The 21496-nt window shown below is 44.4% G+C and overlaps 1 protein-coding gene across 17 annotated transcripts in view; it reads right to left on the bottom strand.

The window, feature by feature from the left end:
- Positions 1–21496, bottom strand: part of LOC109892349 (spermatid perinuclear RNA-binding protein) — a 193992-nt gene that overhangs the window by 116279 nt on the left and 56217 nt on the right. For 13 of the 17 annotated variants that reach the window (XM_031826219.1, XM_031826231.1, XM_031826230.1 and 10 more), the window contains exon 2: positions 13638–13715. The exons of the other annotated variants lie outside the window; for them this stretch is intronic. The gene's annotated coding sequence lies outside the window, so the exon portion shown is untranslated. The remainder of the gene's footprint in view (positions 1–13637; positions 13716–21496) is intronic. 17 annotated transcript variants of the gene reach the window in all.

The raw sequence follows: 21496 nt of genomic DNA, 5'->3' as shown, positions 1-21496 counted from the left end.
ACACACACTCCTCCTACCACCTACCATTCCCTGTCTGAAGCATCACACACATACTACTCCTACCACCTACCATTCCCTGTCTGAAGCATCACACACACACTCCTCCTACCACCTACCATTCCCTGTCTGAAGCATCACACACTCCTCCTACAATGTACCATTCCCTGTCTGAAGCATCACACACACACTCCTCCTACCACCTACCATTCCCTGTCTGAAGCATCACACACTCCTCCTACAATGTACCACTCCCTGTCTGAAGCATCACACACTCCTCCTACCATCCCCTGTCTGAAGCATCACACACACACTCCTCCTACCACTCCCTGTCTGAAGCATCACACACACACACTCCTCCTACCACTCCCTGTCTGAAGCATCACACACACACACACACACACTCCTCCTACCACCTACCACTCCCTGTCTGAAGCATCACACACACACACACACTCCTCCTACCACCTACCACTCCCTGTCTGAAGCATCACACACACACACACTCCTCCTACCACTCCCTGTCTGAAGCATCACACACACACACACTCCTCCTACCACCTACCACTCCCTGTCTGAAGCATCACACACACTCCTCCTACCACCTACCACTCCCTGTCTGAAGCATCACACACACAAACTCCTCCTACCACCTACCATTCCCTGTCTGAAGCATCACACACACACAAACTCCTCCTACCACCTACCACTCCCTGTCTGAAGCATCACACACACACTACTCCTACCACTCCCTGCCTGAAGCATCACACACACACACACAATCCTCCTACCACTCCCTGCCTGAAGCATCACACACACACTCCTCCTCCTACCACTCAATGTCTGAAGCATCACACACACACTCCTCCTCCTACCACTCCCTGCCTGAAGCATCACACACACACTCCTCCTCCTACCACTCCCTGTCTGAAGCATCACACACTCTCCTCCTCCTACCACCTACCACTCCCTGCCTGAAGCATCACACACACACTCCTCCTCCTACCACCTACCACTCCCTGTCTGAAGCATCACACACACACACAAACCTAGTGGAACCTGATGTGCTGCTTTGTGATAGCAGAGGGTTGTTAACATGCATTTGATACGCCCCGACCTCGCAGTACAAGTCAGGTCACATAGAATATCTAAGGAAGGCACACGTCATAACATTTGTGTAGTGTTGTATTAGATATGTTGTTTGTCATAGACCGAGGGAAGACATTCTCAAATTCTTCTGTAACAAAAGTATCTGCTGCGACTAGGCTGTAATTGAGGTGCTGCTGGCCTCTCGGGGCAGTCCTGCTCACATAGACGGATAAGATCAACTTTATCATCTCACCAGGTACAAATTCATTTGGTCATGTACTTAAAAGACAAAAGTCCATAAAACATAAAAAACACAATACATAATCAAATTCAAGGAAGGTATTCTCCATTCTCTCTTCAAGAGCAAAGCCTAACCCGTAGTGTACTTTGGTATCATATAAGGACATGCCGTCTGAAACCTGATTGGCCAGCCCAGTTGTGGAGAAGATTTGACGCGGACCACGCATCTGAATGCAGTCCTGACTCCATTCTACGCACACCAACACCTGCTTCTCTTTTAAATCATGCCCACCTGACCCAGAATGCAATTTATAATGGATTGTTTTTTTTGGATTGCCTAAACAACAACAGTAATTGTGTAAAGGCTGTGTTCTAAACAGAACAGCTACACGTGTGTTCGCTGTAGGAAAATGTAGTGAACCACCTAGGGTGTAACAATCTGCTCCAGGGAGCTGTAGAATACAGGTTGTATTACCTTAATAAAGCCAGCTGGGAGGAGACAAAGTCTTCAAGCATGAATAGTCCTTCTCCGTGACAGCTGAGGGGTCACAAAGGAGCAACATACAGGACACATATGGCAAAGCAACTAGCAACCTATGGACGGACACCCGATCCATCGGAAAAAAGGACGAGAGGATAGAGACTGGAAGAGTATCGTCTTACAAGTAGATAATTGACCTAGGCTCCATTCAAACTGACCAATTAATATTTTAAATTGAGTCGGTGGAAAACTGTGACAAAGCAAGCTTAACGATCGGAGTCTGAGATAAGGCTAGTGATTGTGCTTTCAATGCAATGTTAATGTCCACACACACAGGTCACGTTAGGTATTACTGTCACACCCTGGCCTTAGTTGTCTTTGTTTTCTTTATTATTTTGGTTAGGTCAGGGTGTGACATGGGGGATTTATGTGTTTTGTCTTGTCTAGGGGTTTTTGTAAGTTTATAGAGCTGTTTCCTTTCTAGGTAATTGTATGTCTATGGTTGCCTAGATTGGTTCTCAATTAGAGGCAGCTGTCTATCGTTGTCTCTGATTGGGAACCATATTTGGGCAGCCATATTCTTTGGGTATTTTGTGGGTGATTGTTTCCTGTGTCAGTGTTTGTGCCACACGGGACTGTTTCGTTCACTTTATTATTTTTTATATGTGTTCATGTTCAGTTTCTCTTATTAAAAACCATGGACACCTACCACGCTGCATATTGATCCGATCCTTGCTACACCTCTTCAGAGGAAGAAATCTGCCGTGACAATTATGGGATATTGTGGAGCTGTAAGAGGGAGCTGAGCTCTGATGTTTCAATCCATGAATATCTGAATAATATCAACATTAACCCATACAGCAAGGCCTCTCAAAAATGGCACCCTATTCACTATTAAGTGCACTAGGGCCCATAGGGATCTGGTTAAAATAGTGCACTTTGCAGGGAATAGGGTGCTGCTACCTGGAGGGTGAGAGACTGACGAAAAGAGAGACTGACGAAAAGAGAGACTGACGAAAAGAGAGACTGATGAAAAGAGAGACTGACGAAAAGAGAGACTGATGAAAAGATACTGACGGGAAGAGATACTGACGGGAAGAGAGACTGACGGGAAGAGAGACTGACAGGAAGAGACTGACGAAAAGAGAGACTGACGAAAAGAGAGACTGACAAAAAGAGAGACTGACGAAAAGAGAGACTGACGGGAAGAGAGACTGACAGGAAGAGAGACTGACAGGAAGAGAGACTGACGGGAAGAGAGACTGACGGGAAGAGAGACTGACAGGAAGAGGCAGAAACAACCCACTGCCAAAGTCATTGCTTCATCATGAGGCGAGAGAGAAAGAGAGAGAGAGGCAGACAGACGGCTCAAAGGAATGAGCGGAAACTCAACTCAGAGTTGAACGCCAAAACGGTAGCAAGCTGCCAGAAAACCAACTGATCATGACAAGAAAAGACTGGGAAGTTATGTGCTGGTAAAGGAAGGTGGTGCAAGTTTTTAGTCATTCCCAAAACACCATGAGCAATCAATTAGACACACACACACACACACACACACACACACACACACACACACAATGTTCAACAGCGCACTCCAAGTTGTACTTAAGCACAAGGAGCACAGATGTTGATTGTTGGTGATCAAAACATAATCATCAATAAATATAACAGACACCAAAGGGAACCAGCAAACTGAGGCAGAGCTACTGGACCACAGCACTACTGTGTAATATTTATCAAACATATCTGTAACTAACTAATAGAGTTCAGTCTGTAACTAACTAATAGAGTTCAGTCTGTAACTAACTAATAGAGTTCAGTCTGTAACTAACTAATAGAGTTCAGTCTGTAACTAACTAATAGAGTTCAGTCTGTAACTAACAAATAGAGCTCAGTCTGTAACTAACTAATAGAGCTCAGTCTGTAACTAACTAATAGAGTTCAGTCTGTAACTAACAAATAGAGCTCAGTCTGTAACTAACTAATAGAGTTCAGTCTGTAACTAACTAATAGAGTTCAGTCTGTAACTAACTAATAGAGCTCAGTCTGTAACTAACAAATAGAGTTCAGTCTGTAACTAACTAATAGAGTTCAGTCTGTAACTAACTAATAGAGTTCAGTCTGTAACTAACTAATAGAGTTCAGTCTGTAACTAACTAATAGAGCTCAGTCTGTAACTAACAAATAGAGTTCAGTCTGTAACTAACAAATAGAGTTCAGTCTGTAACTAACTAATAGAGTTCAGTCTGTAACTAACTAATAGAGCTCAGTCTGTAACTAACTAATAGAGTTCAGTCTGTAACTAACTAATAGAGTTCAGTCTGTAACTAACAAATAGAGCTCAGTCTGTAACTAACTAATAGAGTTCAGTCTGTAACTAACTAATAGAGTTCAGTCTGTAACTAACTAATAGAGCTCAGTCTGTAACTAACAAATAGAGTTCAGTCTGTAACTAACTAATAGAGTTCAGTCTGTAACTAACTAATAGAGTTCAGTCTGTAACTAACTAATAGAGCTCAGTCTGTAACTAACAAATAGAGTTCAGTCTGTAACTAACAAATAGAGTTCAGTCTGTAACTAACTAATAGAGTTCAGTCTGTAACTAACTAATAGAGCTCAGTCTGTAACTAACTAATAGAGTTCAGTCTGTAACTAACTAATAGAGTTCAGTCTGTAACTAACTAATAGAGTTCAGTCTGTAACTAACTAATAGAGCTCAGTCTGTAACTAACAAATAGAGCTCAGTCTGTAACTAACTAATAGAGCTCAGTCTGTAACTAACTAATAGAGTTCAGTCTGTAACTAACTAATAGAGCTCAGTCTGTAACTAACTAATAGAGCTCAGTCTGTAACTAACTAATAGAGTTCAGTCTGTAACTAACTAATAGAGCTCAGTCTGTAACTAACTAATAGAGCTCAGTCTGTAACTAACTAATAGAGCTCAGTCTGTAACTAACTAATAGAGCTCAGTCTGTAACTAACTAATAGAGTTCAGTCTGTAACTAACTAATAGAGCTCAGTCTGTAACTAACTAATAGAGCTCAGTCTGTAACTAACTAATAGAGCTCAGTCTGTAACTAACTAATAGAGATCAGTCTGTAACTAACTAATAGAGCTCAGTCTGTAACTAACTAATAGAGTTCAGTCTGTAACTAACTAATAGAGTTCAGTCTGTAACTAACTAATAGAGCTCAGTCTGTAACTAACTAATAGAGTTCAGTCTGTAACTAACTAATAGAGTTCAGTCTGTAACTAACTAATAGAGTTCAGTCTGTAACTAACAAATAGAGCTCAGTCTGTAACTAACTAATAGAGTTCAGTCTGTAACTAACTAATAGAGTTCAGTCTGTAACTAACTAATAGAGTTCAGTCTGTAACTAACTAATAGAGTTCAGTCTGTAACTAACTAATAGAGTTCAGTCTGTAACTAACTAATAGAGTTCAGTCTGTAACTAACTAATAGAGTTCAGTCTGTAACTAACTAATAGAGCTCAGTCTGTAACTAACTAATAGAGCTCAGTCTGTAACTAACTAATAGAGTTCAGTCTGTAACTAACTAATAGAGTTCAGTCTGTAACTAACTAATAGAGTTCAGTCTGTAACTAACTAATAGAGTTCAGTCTGTAACTAACTAATAGAGCTCAGTCTGTAACTAACTAATAGAGCTCAGTCTGTAACTAACTAATAGAGCTCAGTCTGTAACTAACTAATAGAGCTCAGTCTGTAACTAACTAATAGAGCTCAGTCTGTAACTAACTAATAGAGCTCAGTCTGTAACTAACTAATAGAGTTCAGTCTGTAACTAACTAATAGAGTTCAGTCTGTAACTAACTAATAGAGTTCAGTCTGTAACTAACTAATAGAGTTCAGTCTGTAACTAACTAATAGAGTTCAGTCTGTAACTAACTAATAGAATTCAGTCTGTGGCTGACACAGTGGCCAGATGAAAGCGAGCCTGGGTAACAGAGCTGACCAAGGAGCAAGAATCCAGCCAGCCAACTCTGAGGTAGGGAGCCAAACCTCAGGTCAGACACAGACTAACCAACCAAGCAGGCCAGCACACCCCGGTCTACACACACCACACTGTTGTTTACGTTGTCCCGATGGTTGAAAGCATTGCTCTGTGTCCTGGTCTATAAATCACAGCCGTGTTAGGATGAAAACCCTGGCTGCCACACAAACACTGCTGCCACATCTGCAACACATCAGGAGCAGCTAGATAGAGACAGACAAAGACAGCTAGACAGAGAGAGACAAAGACATCTAGAGACAAAGACAGCTAAACAGAGATAGACAAAGACAGCTAAACAGAGATAGACAAAGACAGCTAAACAGAGATAGACAAAGACAGCTAGAGACAAAGACAGCTAAACAGAGATACGCAGAGCTATACAGAGAAAGAGAGAGCTATACAGAGGCAGAAAGAGCAAGACAGACAGAGCTAGAGAAAGAGCTTAGACAGAGACAAAGAGAGCTTAGACAGAGACAAAGAGAGCTTAGACAGAGACAAAGAGAGCTTAGACAGAGACAAAGAGAGCTTAGACAGAGACAAAGAGAGCTTAGACAGAGACAAAGAGAGCTTAGACAGAGACAAAGAGAGCTTAGACAGAGACAAAGAGAGCTTAGACAGAGACAAAGAGAGCTTAGACAGAGACAAAGAGAGCTTAGACAGAGACAAAGAGAGCTTAGACAGAGACAAAGAGAGCTAGACAGAGAGAGCTAGACAGAGACAAAGAGAGCTTAGACAGAGACAAAGAGAGCTTAGACAGAGACAAAGAGAGCTAGACAGAGACAAAGAGAGCTAGACAGAGACAAAGAGAGCTAGACAGAGACAAAGAGAGCTAGACAGAGACAAAGAGAGCTAGACAGAGACAAAGAGAGCTAGACAGAGACAAAGAGAGCTAGACAGAGACAAAGAGAGCTAGACAGAGACAGAGAGAGCTAGACAGAGACAGAGAGAGCTAGACAGAGACAGAGAGAGCTAGACAGAGACAGAGAGAGCTAGACGGAGACAGAGAGTTAGACAGAGACAAAGCAAGCTAGACAGAGACAGAGAGAGCTAGACAGAGACAGAGAGCTATACAGAGACAAAGCAAGCTAGACAGAGACAGAGAGAGAGAGAGCTAGACGGAGACAGAGAGAGCTAGACGGAGACAGAGAGAGCTAGACAGAGAGAGCTAGACGGAGACAGAGAGCTATACAGAGACAAAGCAAGCTAGACAGAGACAGAGAGAGAGAGAGCTAGACGGAGACAGAGAGAGCTAGACGGAGACAGAGAGCTAGACAGAGACAAAGCGAGCTAGACAGAGACAGAGAGAGCTAGACAGAGACAGAGAGAGCTAGACAGAGACAGAGAGAGCTAGACAGAGAGAGCTAGACGGAGACAAAGAGAGCTAGACAGAGACAAAGAGAGCTTAGACAGAGACAAAGAGAGCTTAGACAGAGACAAAGAGAGCTATACAGAGACAAAGAGAGCTAGACAGAGGCAGAGAGAGCTAGACAGAGGCAGAGAGAGCTAGACGGAGAAAGCTAGACGGAGAGAGCTAGACAGAGAGAGCTAGACGGAGACAGAGAGAGCTAGACAGAGACAAAGAGAGCTTAGACAGAGACAAAGAGAGCTATACAGAGACAAAGAGAGCTAGACAGAGGCAGAGAGAGCTAGACAGAGGCAGAGAGAGCTAGACGGAGAAAGCTAGACGGAGAGAGCTAGACAGAGAGAGCTAGACAGAGAGAGCTAGACAGAGAGAGCTAGACAGAGAGAGCTAGACAGAGAGAGCTAGACAGAGACAGAGAGAGCTAGACGGAGACAGAGAGAGCTAGACGGAGACAAAGCAAGCTAGACAGAGACAGAGAGCTAGACAGAGACAAAGAGAGCTAGACAGTGACAGAGAGAGCTAGACAGAGACAGAGAGAGCTAGACAGAGACAGAGAGCTATACAGAGACAAAGCAAGCTAGACAGAGACAGAGAGAGCTAGACAGAGAGAGCTAGACAGAGAGAGCTAGACGGAGAGAGCTAGACGGAGACAGAGAGCTATACAGAGACAAAGCAAGCTAGACAGAGACAGAGAGAGAGAGAGCTAGACGGAGACAGAGAGAGCTAGACGGAGACAGAGAGCTAGACAGAGACAAAGCGAGCTAGACAGAGACAGAGAGAGCTAGACAGAGACAGAGAGAGCTAGACAGAGACAGAGAGAGCTAGACAGAGACAGAGAGCTAGACAGAGACAAAGCGAGCTAGACAGAGACAAAGAGAGAGAGAGCTAGACAGAGACAGAGAGAGCTAGACGGAGACAGAGAGCTAGACAGAGTCTGGTCTATCTTCCCTCTGCTTCAGCTCTGTCCTGGCTGAGGGAGACCAAGGTTCAAATACCAGGCCCTATTTATTTTCCTTTAAATACTTTAGCTGTGCTTGATTGGCTCTGGCACAAAGGAAACAATGGAATAGTCCCAAAAGCGCAAACCCTGCCCATGTGGCACTCCATCTCGAGGCAGGCTCAAGCAAACGTTCAAAGTATTTGAAAGAGAACAAATACTATTTGAACCCAGCAGGACCATTCTCTGTGCTTCAGCTCTACCTTTTGCCAGAAGATGGCCTTAAATCATGAGCAGCACCTGTTCAGTTGCCTGACGACTCAAACTGAATTCTATCGTTCACTATATACAGTGCCTTCGGAAAGTATTCAGACCCCTTGACTTGAACCACATTTTGTTACATTACAGCCTTATTCTAAAATGGATTAAAAGGGATTCTAAAAGGGATTAAATAAATAAATCCAGCTCTGGAAAGACCTGAAAATAGCTGTGCAGCAACACTATGGGGTCTATTGACCAGGGCCCTATGGGGTCTATTGACCAGGGCCCTATGGGGTCTACTGACCAGGGCCCTATGGGGTCTATTAACCAGGGCCCTATGGGGTCTATTGACCAGGGCCCTATGGGGTCTATTGACCAGGGCCCTATGGGGTCTACTGACCAGGGCCCTATGGGGTCTACTGACCAGGGCCCTATTGACCAGGGCCCTATGGGGTCTATTGACCAGGGCCCTATGGGATCTATTGACCAGGGCCCTATGGGATCTATTGACCAGGGCCCTATGGGATCTATTGACCAGGGCCCTATGGGGTCTATTGACCAGGGCCCTATGGGGTCTATTGACCAGTGCCCTATGGGATCTATTGACCAGGGCCCTATGGGGTCTATTGACCAGGGCCCTATGGGGTCTATTGACCAGGGCCCTATGGGGTCTGGTCAAAATCTCCCTACATAGTGTGATTGGGGTGTCATTTGAGGTGAGATATCCAAAATGGATCCCATGCTGTTATCTTATCAAAGTGTAATACTTAGTTGCACATTATTACCTCCCACACTCAGGTCTTCAAACTTTTCTTTGGCTGCTGTACAAGACATAAACATTTACACATTTTAGCAGACATTCTGATACAGAGTGACTTACAGGCGCAATTAGGGTTAAACAGCTTGCTCAAGGGCACAGACAGATTTTGGTGGGGGGATTCAAACCAGCGACCTTCGGTTACTGTCACAATGCCTTAACTGCTAGGTTATCTGCAGACACACACACACTCAAAGGCTGGTGCTCTGACTGACTGACACACTGCTTGGTAAACACTAACGATGGAGAACAAAACTCATTTGTTCCTGAAAAGCATAAACATGTCACAGACCGGTGCATCATTTAATTTCGAAACTGCATCCTTATTGGGAGACGATAGAAGGCTATGTTAAAACATAATGCATTGTGGGCTACTTCTCATGAACGTGACTAATGGGCCCCGTGTGGCTCAGTTGGTAGAGCATAGCACTTGCAATGCCAGGGTTGTGGGTTCAATGCCCACAGGGGACAAGTACAAATGAAAATGTATGCTCTCACTGCTGTAAACTGCTCTGGATAAGAGGATCTCCTAAATAACAAACCAATGAAAAATGGGTGTGTGTTATGTTAGGGCTAAATTGGTAGGCTAATTTTCTTGTAGAGTAAAATAGGCTATCTAATATGGTCAATTAAGGACCACACATATACACACGTTTGATCCACTCAGTGTGTGTGTATGTGACTTGAATGTGGGTGTGTGTGTGTATACAGTGCCTTGCGAAAGTATTCGGCCCCCTTGAACTTTGCGACCTTTTGCCACATTTGAGGCTTCAAACATAAAGATATAAAACTGTATTTTTTTGTGAAGAATCAACAACAAGTGGGACACAATCATGAAGTGGAACGACATTTATTGGATATTTCAAACTTCTTTTACAACTCAAAAACAGAAAAATTGGGCGTGCAAAATTATTCAGCCACCTTAAGTTAATACTTTGTAGCGCCACCTTTTGCTGCGATTACAGCTGTAAGTCGCTTGGGGTATGTCTATCAGTTTTGCACATCGAGAGACTGACATTTTTTCCCATTCCTCCTTGCAAAACAGCTCGAGCTCAGTGAGGTTGGATGGAGAGCATTTGTGAACAGCAGTTTTCAGTTCTTTCCACAGATTCTCGATTGGATTCAGGTCTGGACTTTGACTTGGCCATTCTAACACCTGGATATGTTTATTTTTGAACCATTCCATTGTAGATTTTGCTTTATGTTTTGGATCATTGTCTTGTTGGAAGACAAATCTCCGTCCCAGTCTCAGGTCTTTTGCAGACTCCATCAGGTTTTCTTCCAGAATGGTCCTGTATTTGGCTCCATCCATCTTCCCATCAATTTTAACCATCTTCCCTGTCCCTGCTGAAGAAAAGCAGGCCCAAACCATGATGCTGCCACCACCATGTTTGACAGTGGGGATGGTGTGTTCAGGGTGATGGGCTGTGTTGCTTTTACGCCAAACATAACGTTTTGCATTGTTGCCAAAAAGTTCAATTTTGGTTTCATCTGACCAGAGCACCTTCTTCCATATGTTTGGTGTGTCTCCCAGGTGGCTTGTGGCAAACTTTAAACAACACTTTTTATGGATATCTTTAAGAAATGGCTTTCTTGCCACTCTTCCATAAAGGCCAGATTTGTGCAATATACGACTGATTGTTGTCCTATGGACAGAGTCTCCCACCTCAGCTCTAGATCTCTGCAGTTCATCCAGAGTGATCATGGGCCTCTTGGCTGCATCTCTGATCAGTCTTCTCCTTGTATGAGCTGAAAGTTTAGAGGGACGGCCAGGTCTTGGTAGATTTGCAGTGGTCTGATACTCCTTCCATTTCAATATTATCGCTTGCACAGTGCTCCTTGGGATGTTTAAAGCTTGGGAAATCTTTTTGTATCCAAATCCGGCTTTAAACTTCTTCACAACAGTATCTCGGACCTGCCTGGTGTTCCTTGTTCTTCATGATGCTCTCTGCGCTTTTAATGGACCTCTGAGACTAATGGACCTCTGAGATCACAGTGCAGGTGCATTTATACGGAGACTTGATTACACAAAGGTGGATTGTATTTATCATCATTAGTCATTTAGGTCAACATTGGATCATTCAGAGATCCTCACTGAACTTCTGGAGAGAGTTTGCTGCACTGAAAGTAAAGGGGCTGAATAATTTTGCACACCCAATTTTTCAGTTTTTGATTTGTTAAAAAAGTTTGAAATATCCAATAAATGTTGTTCCACTTCATGACTGTGTCCCACTTGTTGTTGAATCTTCACAAAAAAATACAGTTTTATATCTTTATGTTTGAAGCCTGAAATGTGGCAAAAGGTCGCAAAGTTCAAGGGGGCCGAATACTTTCGCAAGGCACTGTATGTGACTTGAATGTGGGTGTGTGTGTATGTATATGTGACTTGAATGTGGGTGTGTGTGTGTGACTTGAATGTGGGTGTGTGTGTGACTTGAATGTGGGTGTGTGTGTGACTTGAATGTGGGTGTGTGTGTGACTTGAATGTGGGTGTGGGTGTGACTTGAATGTGGGTGTGTGTGTGTGTGACTTGAATGTGGGTGTGTGTGTGACTTGAATGTGGGTGTGTGTGTGACTTGAATGTGTGTGTATATGTGACTTGAATGTGGGTGTGTGGGTGACTTGAATGTGGGTGTGTGTGTGACTTGAATGTGGGTGTGTGTGTGACTTGAATGTGGGTGTGTGTGTGACTTGAATGTGGGTGTGTGTGTGACTTGAATGTGGGTGTGTGTGTGACTTGAATGTGGGTGTGGGTGTGATTTGAATGTGGGTGTGTGTATATGTGACTTGAATGTGGGTGTGTGTGTGACTTGAATGTGTGTGACTGGTGGGGTCAGAAAGGTCAGTGGCCTTGCTGCTGAGTCAGAGGTAGAACATGACAGCTCACATATACACACACACACACCGGGGTGCTGCTTGTTTTCCGCATGACTCACAGAGAGACACTCGGTGTTCCCAGCCCCCAGCATTATGCACCTCACTGAGGGGACTCCCTCCTGGTTTCCCTCACCCCTCCTTACGGTCTCCCGGTCTGCCTTCTCTCAAAATGTTTTGCACAAATTAGTTTACATCCCTGTTAGTGAGCATTTCTCCTTTGCCAAGATAATCCATCCACCTGACAGGTGTGGCATATAAAGAAGCTGAATAAATAGCATGATCATTACACAGGTGCAACTTGTGCTGGGGACACTAAAAGGCCACTCTAAAATGTTCAGTTTTGTCACATAACACATTGCCACAGATGTCTCAAGTTTTGAGGGAGCGTGCAATTGGTATGCTGTCTGCAAGATTGTCCACCAGAGCTGTTGCCAGAAAATGGAATGTTAATTTCTGTACCAAAAGATGCCTCCAATGTCATTTTAAAGAATATGGCAATACATCTAACAGACGTCACAACCACAGACCACATGTAACCATGCCAGCCCAGGACCTCCACATCCGGCTTCTTCACCTGCGGGATCGTCTGAGACCAGCTGATGAAACTGTGGGTTTGCACAACTGAATCATTTCAGCACCAGCTGTCAGAAACTGTCTCAGGGAAGCTCATCTGTGTGCTCGTCATCCTCACCAGGGTCTTGACCTGACTGCAGTTCGGCGTCGTAACTGACTTCAGTGGACAAATTATCACCTTCGATGGCACACTGGTGCTCTCCACTGGTGCTCTCCACTGGTGCTCCCCACTGGTGCTCCCCACTGGTGCTCCCCACTGGTGCTCCCCACTGGCGCTCCCCACTGGCGCTCCCCACTGGCGCTCTCCACTAGTGCTCCCCACTGGTGCTCCTCACTACTGCTCCCCACTGGTGCTCTCCACTGGTGCTCTCCACTGGTGCTCCCCACTGGTGCTCTTTGTGGATGCGTCCCATCGTGTGGGCGAGCGGTTGGCTGATGTCAACGTTGTGAACAGTGGGGTTATGGGATGGACAGGCATAAACTACTGACAATGAACACAATTTAATCCACCGCCATCACCTCATGTTTAAGCATGGTAATGCACAGCCCCAGGACATAATCAACAGCCTGATCAACTCTATGTGAAGGAGATGTGTCACGCTGCATGAGGTAAACGGTGGAACCAGGCCCCTACCGTTTTTTAAAAGGTATCTGTGACCAACAGATGCATATCTGTATTCCCAGTCATGTGACATCCATAGATTAGGACCTAATGAATTTATTTCAATAGACTGATTTCCTTATGAACTGTAACTTAGCGAAATTGTTGAATGTTTTGTTTATATTTTTGTTCAGTGTAGAATATAAAACATGACAAGAAGCCCATTCCCATTGGAAATAGGTGAAGGACATTCAGTTCATCTCCATGTAACACCGATCCTGTCCAAGACCAGCGGACGGTAGGTCCCAATGGGGTTATCCAGCATACTGTGTTACTAGCCTAGTTACAGTAGTCAGGGAAGCATAGTGACCCTGTCACGTGATCATTACCTTGTGCTACACTGTCCTCCTGTCCCTCTGCAGCCCAGGGTCACAGGAATAGTCTCAGGATGTGTGGGGAATCTCTACCTGGAAACACAAAGAGGTCAAAGTTCAGTCATCAACACCTTCCATTGTGTTGTATATAATACTATTATAATAGCCTATTCCAACCAATAATCAAAATGACTCATTCATGTCATTTAGTTGACAGAGCGAGAACTCCGGCACCCCAAGGCCTGAGTTGAGAAAAACGTCACCGTGGTGACACACCAGTGGGCCACTCTGCCTCTGCTGTGTGGAGTCTACATCAGCACCGGAGGACAGCAGACAAGAGCAGAACAGGCAGCGTTGCCCCGTAATCGCTCTGGTCTCTAAGCTCCACCCACCCACACACACTCACCCACAAACCCACCCAACCACCCACACCCAAAACTTCTAATCATTCTCATGTCCCTTGCAGTCCAGCATGAGGGGGTTCAGTCACACGTTAACTGACAACCATGATAACCAGCAATGTGCCAACCAGGGTTTAGGTCTTAATTTATTTGACTGCCCTCTCCACCACCACTCCTCCACTCCTCCTCCACACCACCACTCCTCTCCTCCTCCACACCACCACTCCTCCTCCACACCACCACTCCTCTCCTCTCCACCACCATTCCTCCTCTCCTCCACACCACCACTCCTCTCCTCTCCACCACCACTCCTCTCCACACCCCCACTCCTCTCCTCTCCACCACCACTCCTCTCCTCCACACCACCACTCCTCTCCTCCACACCACCACTCCTCTCCTCCACACCACCACTCCTCTCCTCCACACCACCACTCCTCTCCTCCACACCACCACTCCTCTCCTCCACTCCTCTCCTCCACACCACCACTCCTCTCCTCTCCTCTACACCACCACTCCTCTCCTCCACACCACCACTCCTCTCCTCCACACCACCACTCCTCTCCTCTCCTCTACACCACTACTCCTCTCCTCTACACCACTACTCCTCCTCTCCTCTACACCACCACTCCTCCACACCACCACTCCTCCTCCTCTCCTCTACACCACCACTCATCTACACCACTCCACGCCACCACTCCACTCCACTGCTCCTCTACGCCTCCACTCCTCCTCTACACCACCACGCCACCTCTACGCCACCACGCCACTCCTCCTCCACGCCACTCCTCCTCTACGCCACCACGCCACTCCTCCTCTACGCCACCACGCCACTCCTCCTCTACGCCACCACGCCACTCCTCCTCTACGCCTCCACGCCACTCCTCCTCTACGCCTCCACGCCACTCCTCCTCTACGCCAACACGCCACTCCTCCTCTACGCCACCACGCCACTCCTCCTCTACGCCAACACGCCACTCCTCCTCTACGCCAACACGCCACTCCTCCTCTACGCCACCACTCCACTCCTCCTCTACGCCTCCACTCCTCCTCCACTCCTCCTCTACGCCTCCACTCCTCCTCTACGCCTCCACTCCACTCCTCCTCTACGCCTCCACTCCTCCTCTACACCACCTCTACGCCTCCACTCCTCTACACCACCTCTACGCCGCCACTCCTCCTCTACGCCACCACGCCACTCCTCCTCTACGCCACCACTCCACTCCTCCTCTACGCCACCACTCCTCCTCTACGCCACCACTCCTCCTCTACGCCACCACTCCACTCCTCCTCTACATCACCACTCCACTCCTCCTCTACGTCACCACTCCACTCCTCCTCTACGTCACCACTCCACTCCTCCTCTACGTCACCACTCCACTCCTCCTCTACGTCACCACTCTACACCACCACTCCTTTCCTCTCCTCTCCACCACCCCTCTACACCACCACTCCTCTCCACCACACCACCTCTACACAACCACTCCACCTCTACACAACCACTCCACCTCTACACAACCACTCCACCTCTACGCCACCACTACCACTCCTTTCCTCTCCACCACCACTCCTTTCCTCTCCACCACCACTCCTTTCCTCTCCACCACCACTCCACTCCTGGAGAAGAGTCCCTTGAGCAAGCTGGTCCTGGGGCTCTGTTCACAAACAAACACACCCCCCAGGACAGCAACACAATTAGACCCAACCAAATTATGAGAAAACAAAAAGATAATTACTTGAAACGGAGACAAATGACCAAAAAAACAGAGCAAACTAGAATGTTATTTGTCCCTAAACAGAGAGTAGACAGTGGCAGAATACCTGACCACTGTGAGACTGACCCAAACTTAAGGAAAGCTTCGACTTTGTACAGACTCAGTGAGCATAGCCTTGCTATTGAGAAAGGCCGCCGTAGGAAGACATGGCTCTCAAGAGAAGACAGGCTATGTGCACACTGCCCACAAAATGAGGTGGAAACTGAGCTGCACTTCCTAACCTCCTGCCAAATGTATGAGCATATTAGAGACAGATATTTCCCTCAGATTCACAAAGAATTCAAAAACAAATCAAATTTGATAAACTCCCATATCTATTGGGTGAAATACCACAGTGTGCCATCAGAGGAAAGATGCATCACCTGTTGCCATACGAAAAGGGAAACCAGTGAAAAACAAACACTGTTGTAAATATATATATATTTTTAATGGTTTATTTCACTTTTGTTTATTGTCTATTTCACAATATAAACATGTTTCCCATGCCAATAAAGCCCTTTGAATTGAGAGCGAGCGCGAGAGAGAGAAATTGAGAAAGAGAGAAATAGAGAGAGAGCGAAATAAGAGAGAGAGAGAGAGAGAGAGAGAGAAGTAGAGCGAAAAACAGAGGACAGAAAGAATTAGAGAGAGAGAGAGAGAAAGAGAGAAATAGAGAAAGAGCGAGAGAGAAATAGAGAGAGAGAGAAATAGAGAAAGAGCGAGAGAGAAAAAAAAATAGAGAGAGAAAGAGAGTGAGAAAGAGAGAGAGCAAGAAAGAGAAATAGAGAGAGTCTGCCTGGGGTGTGGGCATTTCAAAACAGAGCTTTATGAAGCACACAGAGGAGTCTGGTAGAAACCCTGTTAACACTGAGAACCACAAGCACAAGCAATGTGAAGTTTATGAATTAGTAAAAGATTGACCAGTCTTCTGACTGGCTTCTGCCGCATTAATGCAACGTCAGGTTTCTGTGTGTGCAGACTAGAGTATTAACTAGTCTTATATGACTTGTCAACATGGCTCAAACAGGAATAGCCCTGGCTGTCTACAGAATGCATATCAACATAACTAGATCCTATTAACACCACACTGCTGATTCCCCCATTAAGATTACTCACATGATTGGAATGTGTTCCATTCATAAACGGCACAGAGGAAGATAGATTCTATCTTAGAATCTCAGAATGCTAACTTGGTGTGAGGTCATAGAAATATTCATTTCCAGAAGTGTCATTCTCACTCAAGTCAATGTTTCGTGACAGGTGGGCCAGGCCGGCGGCCATGTTGAATGTACTTCTAGGCTATTTCTATAGTGTAGTCTAGCAAAGCTACTTACTAGATGATGAAAAGGGACTTTAAAGGTGTGTGCTGTATCAGCTAAAAGGCTCATAGAGCTGCTGCTACGTTGGCATTGATTGGTCAGGCTCTAGCAGGACTCTCATTACAAACTGTAGATATGTTAATTGTGACCAGATCAATGTCCTGAAGAAACCTTGATTACACTGCAAAGCAAGGAGACCTAATAGTCATTCTGGCCTTGTATTGCACTTTGACCCTTTTTAAGGACGCATGTGGGTAAAGAAACAGCCTAGATATGATACATTGGAAAAGATTGTGACCAAAATGTTGAGAAACTAGGTATCTAATTTAGACAAACAGTGTGTATACCATGCTTCCAGAATCACCGCTGTACTGTAGAGGAGGCTACATTCATTGTGTGATGTGTTCAATAGGGAAATAAGTGCCACATTGTGTTGACACATTGCGTTTCATTGTGTTTCATTGTGTTGACACATTACGTTTCATTGTGTTGACACATTACGTTGACACATTGCGTTTCATTGCGTTGACACATTGCGTTTCATTGTGTTGACACATTGCGTTTCATTGTGTTGACACATTGCGTTTCATTGCGTTGACACATTACGTTTCATTGTGTTTCATTGCGTTGACACATTGCGTTGACACATTGCGTTTCATTGTGTTGACACATTGCGTTTCATTGTGTTGACACATTACGTTGACACATTGCGTTTCATTGCGTTGACACTGTTTCATTGTGTTGACACATTACGTTGACACATTACGTTTCATTGTGTTTCATTGCGTTGACACATTGCGTTGACACATTGCGTTGACACATTGCGTTTCATTGCGTTGACACATTGCGTTTCATTGTGTTTCATTGTGTTGACACATTGCGTTTCATTGCGTTGACACATTACGTTTCATTGCGTTGACACATTGCGTTTCATTGCGTTGACACATTGCGTTTCATTGTGTTTCATTGTGTTGACACATTGCGTTTCATTGCGTTGACACATTACGTTTCATTGCGTTGACACATTGTGTTTCATTGCGTTGACACATTGCGTTTCATTGTGTTGACACATTGCGTTTCATTGCGTTGACACATTGCGTTGACACATTGCGTTTCATTGTGTTTCATTGTGTTGACACATTGCGTTTCATTGCGTTGACACATTACGTTTCATTGCGTTGACACATTACGTTTCATTGTGTTGACACATTGCGTTGACACATTGCGTTTCATTGTGTTGACACATTGCGTTTCATTGCGTTGACACATTGCGTTTCATTGCGTTGACACATTGCGTTTCATTGCGTTGACACATTGCGTTTCATTGCGTTGACACATTACGTAAGACACATTACGTTTCATTGTGTTTCATTGCGTTGACACATTGCGTTTCATTGTGTTGACACATTGCGTTTCATTGCATTGACACATTGCGTTTCATTGCGTTGACACATTGCGTTTCATTGCGTTGACACATTGCGTTTCATTGCGTTTCATTACGTTGACACATTGCGTTTCATTGTGTTTCATTGCGTTGACACATTGCGTTTCATTGCGTTGACACATTGCGTTTCATTGTGTTGACACATTGCGTTTCATTGTGTTGACACATTGCGTTTCATTGTGTTGACACATTACGTTGACACTGTGTTTCATTGTGTTTCATTGCGTTGACACATTGCGTTTCATTGTGTTGACACATTGCGTTTCATTGTGTTGACACATTACGTTGACACATTGCGTTTCATTGCGTTGACACTGTTTCATTGTGTTGACATTACGTTGACACATTACGTTTCATTGTGTTGACACATTACGTTGACACATTGCGTTTCATTGTGTGTCATTGTGTTGACACATTGCGTTTCATTGCGTTGACACATTGCGTTTCATTACGTTTCATTGCGTTGACACATTGCGTTTCATTGCGTTGACATTGCGTTGACACATTGCGTTGACACATTGCGTTTCATTGTGTTGACACATTGCGTTTCATTGTGTTGACACATTGCGTTTCATTGTGTTGACACATTGCGTTTCATTGTGTTGACACATTGCGTTTCATTGTGTTGACACATTACGTTGACACATTACGTTTCATTGTGTTGACACATTGCGTTTCATTGTGTGTCATTGTGTTGACACATTGCGTTTCATTGTGTTGACACATTGCGTTTCATTGCGTTGACACATTACGTTTCATTGCGTTGACACATTGCGTTTCATTGTGTTTCATTGTGTTGACACATTGCGTTTCATTGCGTTTCATTGTGTTGACACATTACGTTTCATTGCGTTTCATTGTGTTGACACATTGCGTTTCATTGCGTTTCATTGCGTTGACACATTGCGTTTCATTGCGTTGACATTGCGTTTCATTGCGTTGACACATTGCGTTTCATTGCGTTGACACATTGCGTTTCATTGCGTTGACACATTGCGTTTCATTGCGTTGACACATTGCGTTTCATTGCGTTGACACATTGCGTTTCATTGCGTTGACACATTGCGTTTCATTGCGTTGACACATTGCGTTTCATTGTGTTTCATTGTGTTGACACATTACGTTTCATTGTGTTGACACATTGCCTTTCATTGCGTTTCATTGTGTTGACACATTGCGTTTCATTACGTTTCATTGCGTTGACACATTGCGTTTCATTGTGTTGACACATTACGTTGACACATTACGTTTCATTGTGTTGACACATTACGTTGACACATTGCGTTTCATTGCGTTGACACATTGCGTTTCATTACGTTTCATTGCGTTGACACATTGCGTTTCATTGCGTTGACACATTGCGTTGACACATTGCGTTTCATTGTGTTGACACATTGCGTTTCATTGTGTTGACACATTGCGTTTCATTGTGTTGACACATTACGTTGACACATTACGGTTCATTGTGTTGACACATTGCGTTTCATTGTGTGTCATTGTGTTGACACATTGTGTTTCATTGTGTTGACACATTGCGTTTCATTGCGTTGACACATTACGTTTCATTGCGTTGACACATTGCGTTTCATTGTGTTTCATTGTGTTGACACATTGCGTTTCATTGCGTTTCATTGTGTTGACACATTACGTTTCATTGCGTTTCATTGTGTTGACACATTGCGTTTCATTGCGTTTCATTGCGTTGACACATTGCGTTTCATTGCGTTGACACATTGCGTTTCATTGCGTTGACACATTGCGTTTCATTGCGTTGACACATTGCGTTGACACATTGCGTTTCATTGCGTTGACACATTGCGTTTCATTGCGTTGACACATTGCGTTGACACATTGCGTTTCATTGCGTTGACACATTGCGTTTCATTGCGTTGACACATTGCGTTTCATTGCGTTGACACATTGCGTTTCATTGCGTTGACACATTGCGTTTCATTGTGTTTCATTGTGTTGACACATTACGTTTCATTGTGTTGACACATTGCGTTTCATTGCGTTTCATTGTGTTGACACATTGCGTTTCATTACGTTTCATTGCGTTGACACATTGCGTTTCATTGCGTTGACACATTGCGTTGACACATTGCGTTGACACATTGCGTTTCATTGCGTTTCATTGTGTTGACACATTGCGCTTCATTGCGTTTCATTGTGTTGACACATTACGTTGACACATTGCGTTTCATTACGTTTCATTGCGTTGACACATTGCGTTTCATTGCGTTGACACATTGCGTTGACACATTGCGTTGACACATTGCGTTTCATTGCGTTTCATTGTGTTGACACATTGCGCTTCATTGCGTTTCATTGTGTTGACACATTACGTTGACACATTGCGTTTCATTGCGTTGACACATTGTGTTTCATTGTGTTGACACATTACGTTTCATTGTGTTGACACATTGCGTTTCATTGTGTTGACACATTACGTTGACACATTGCGTTTCATTGCGTTGACACATTGTGTTTCATTGCGTTGACACATTACGTTTCATTGTGTTGACACATTGCGTTTCATTGTGTGTCATTGTGTTGACACATTGCGTTTCATTGTGTTGACACATTGCGTTTCATTGTGTGTCATTGTGTTGACACATTGCATTTCATTGTATTGACACATTGCGTTTCATTGTGTTGACACATTGCGTTTCATTGTGTTGACACATTGCGTTTCATTGCGTTGACACATTGCGTTTCATTGTGTGTCATTGTGTTGACACATTGCGTTTCATTGTGTTGACACATTGCGTTTCATTGTGTTGACACATTGCATTTCATTGTGTGTCATTGTGTTGACACATTGCGTTTCATTGTGTTGACACATTGCGTTTCATTGCGTTGACACATTGCGTTTCATTGCGTTGACACATTACGTTTCATTGCGTTGACACATTGCGTTTCATTGTGTTTCATTGCGTTGACACATTACGTTTCATTG

Source organism: Oncorhynchus kisutch, linkage group LG6, assembly GCF_002021735.2.
Source record: "Oncorhynchus kisutch isolate 150728-3 linkage group LG6, Okis_V2, whole genome shotgun sequence".
Taxonomy (NCBI): Eukaryota; Metazoa; Chordata; class Actinopteri; order Salmoniformes; family Salmonidae; genus Oncorhynchus; species Oncorhynchus kisutch.
The sequence above is the reverse complement of the archived record's forward strand: the minus strand, read 5'-3'. Positions and strand labels throughout refer to the sequence as shown.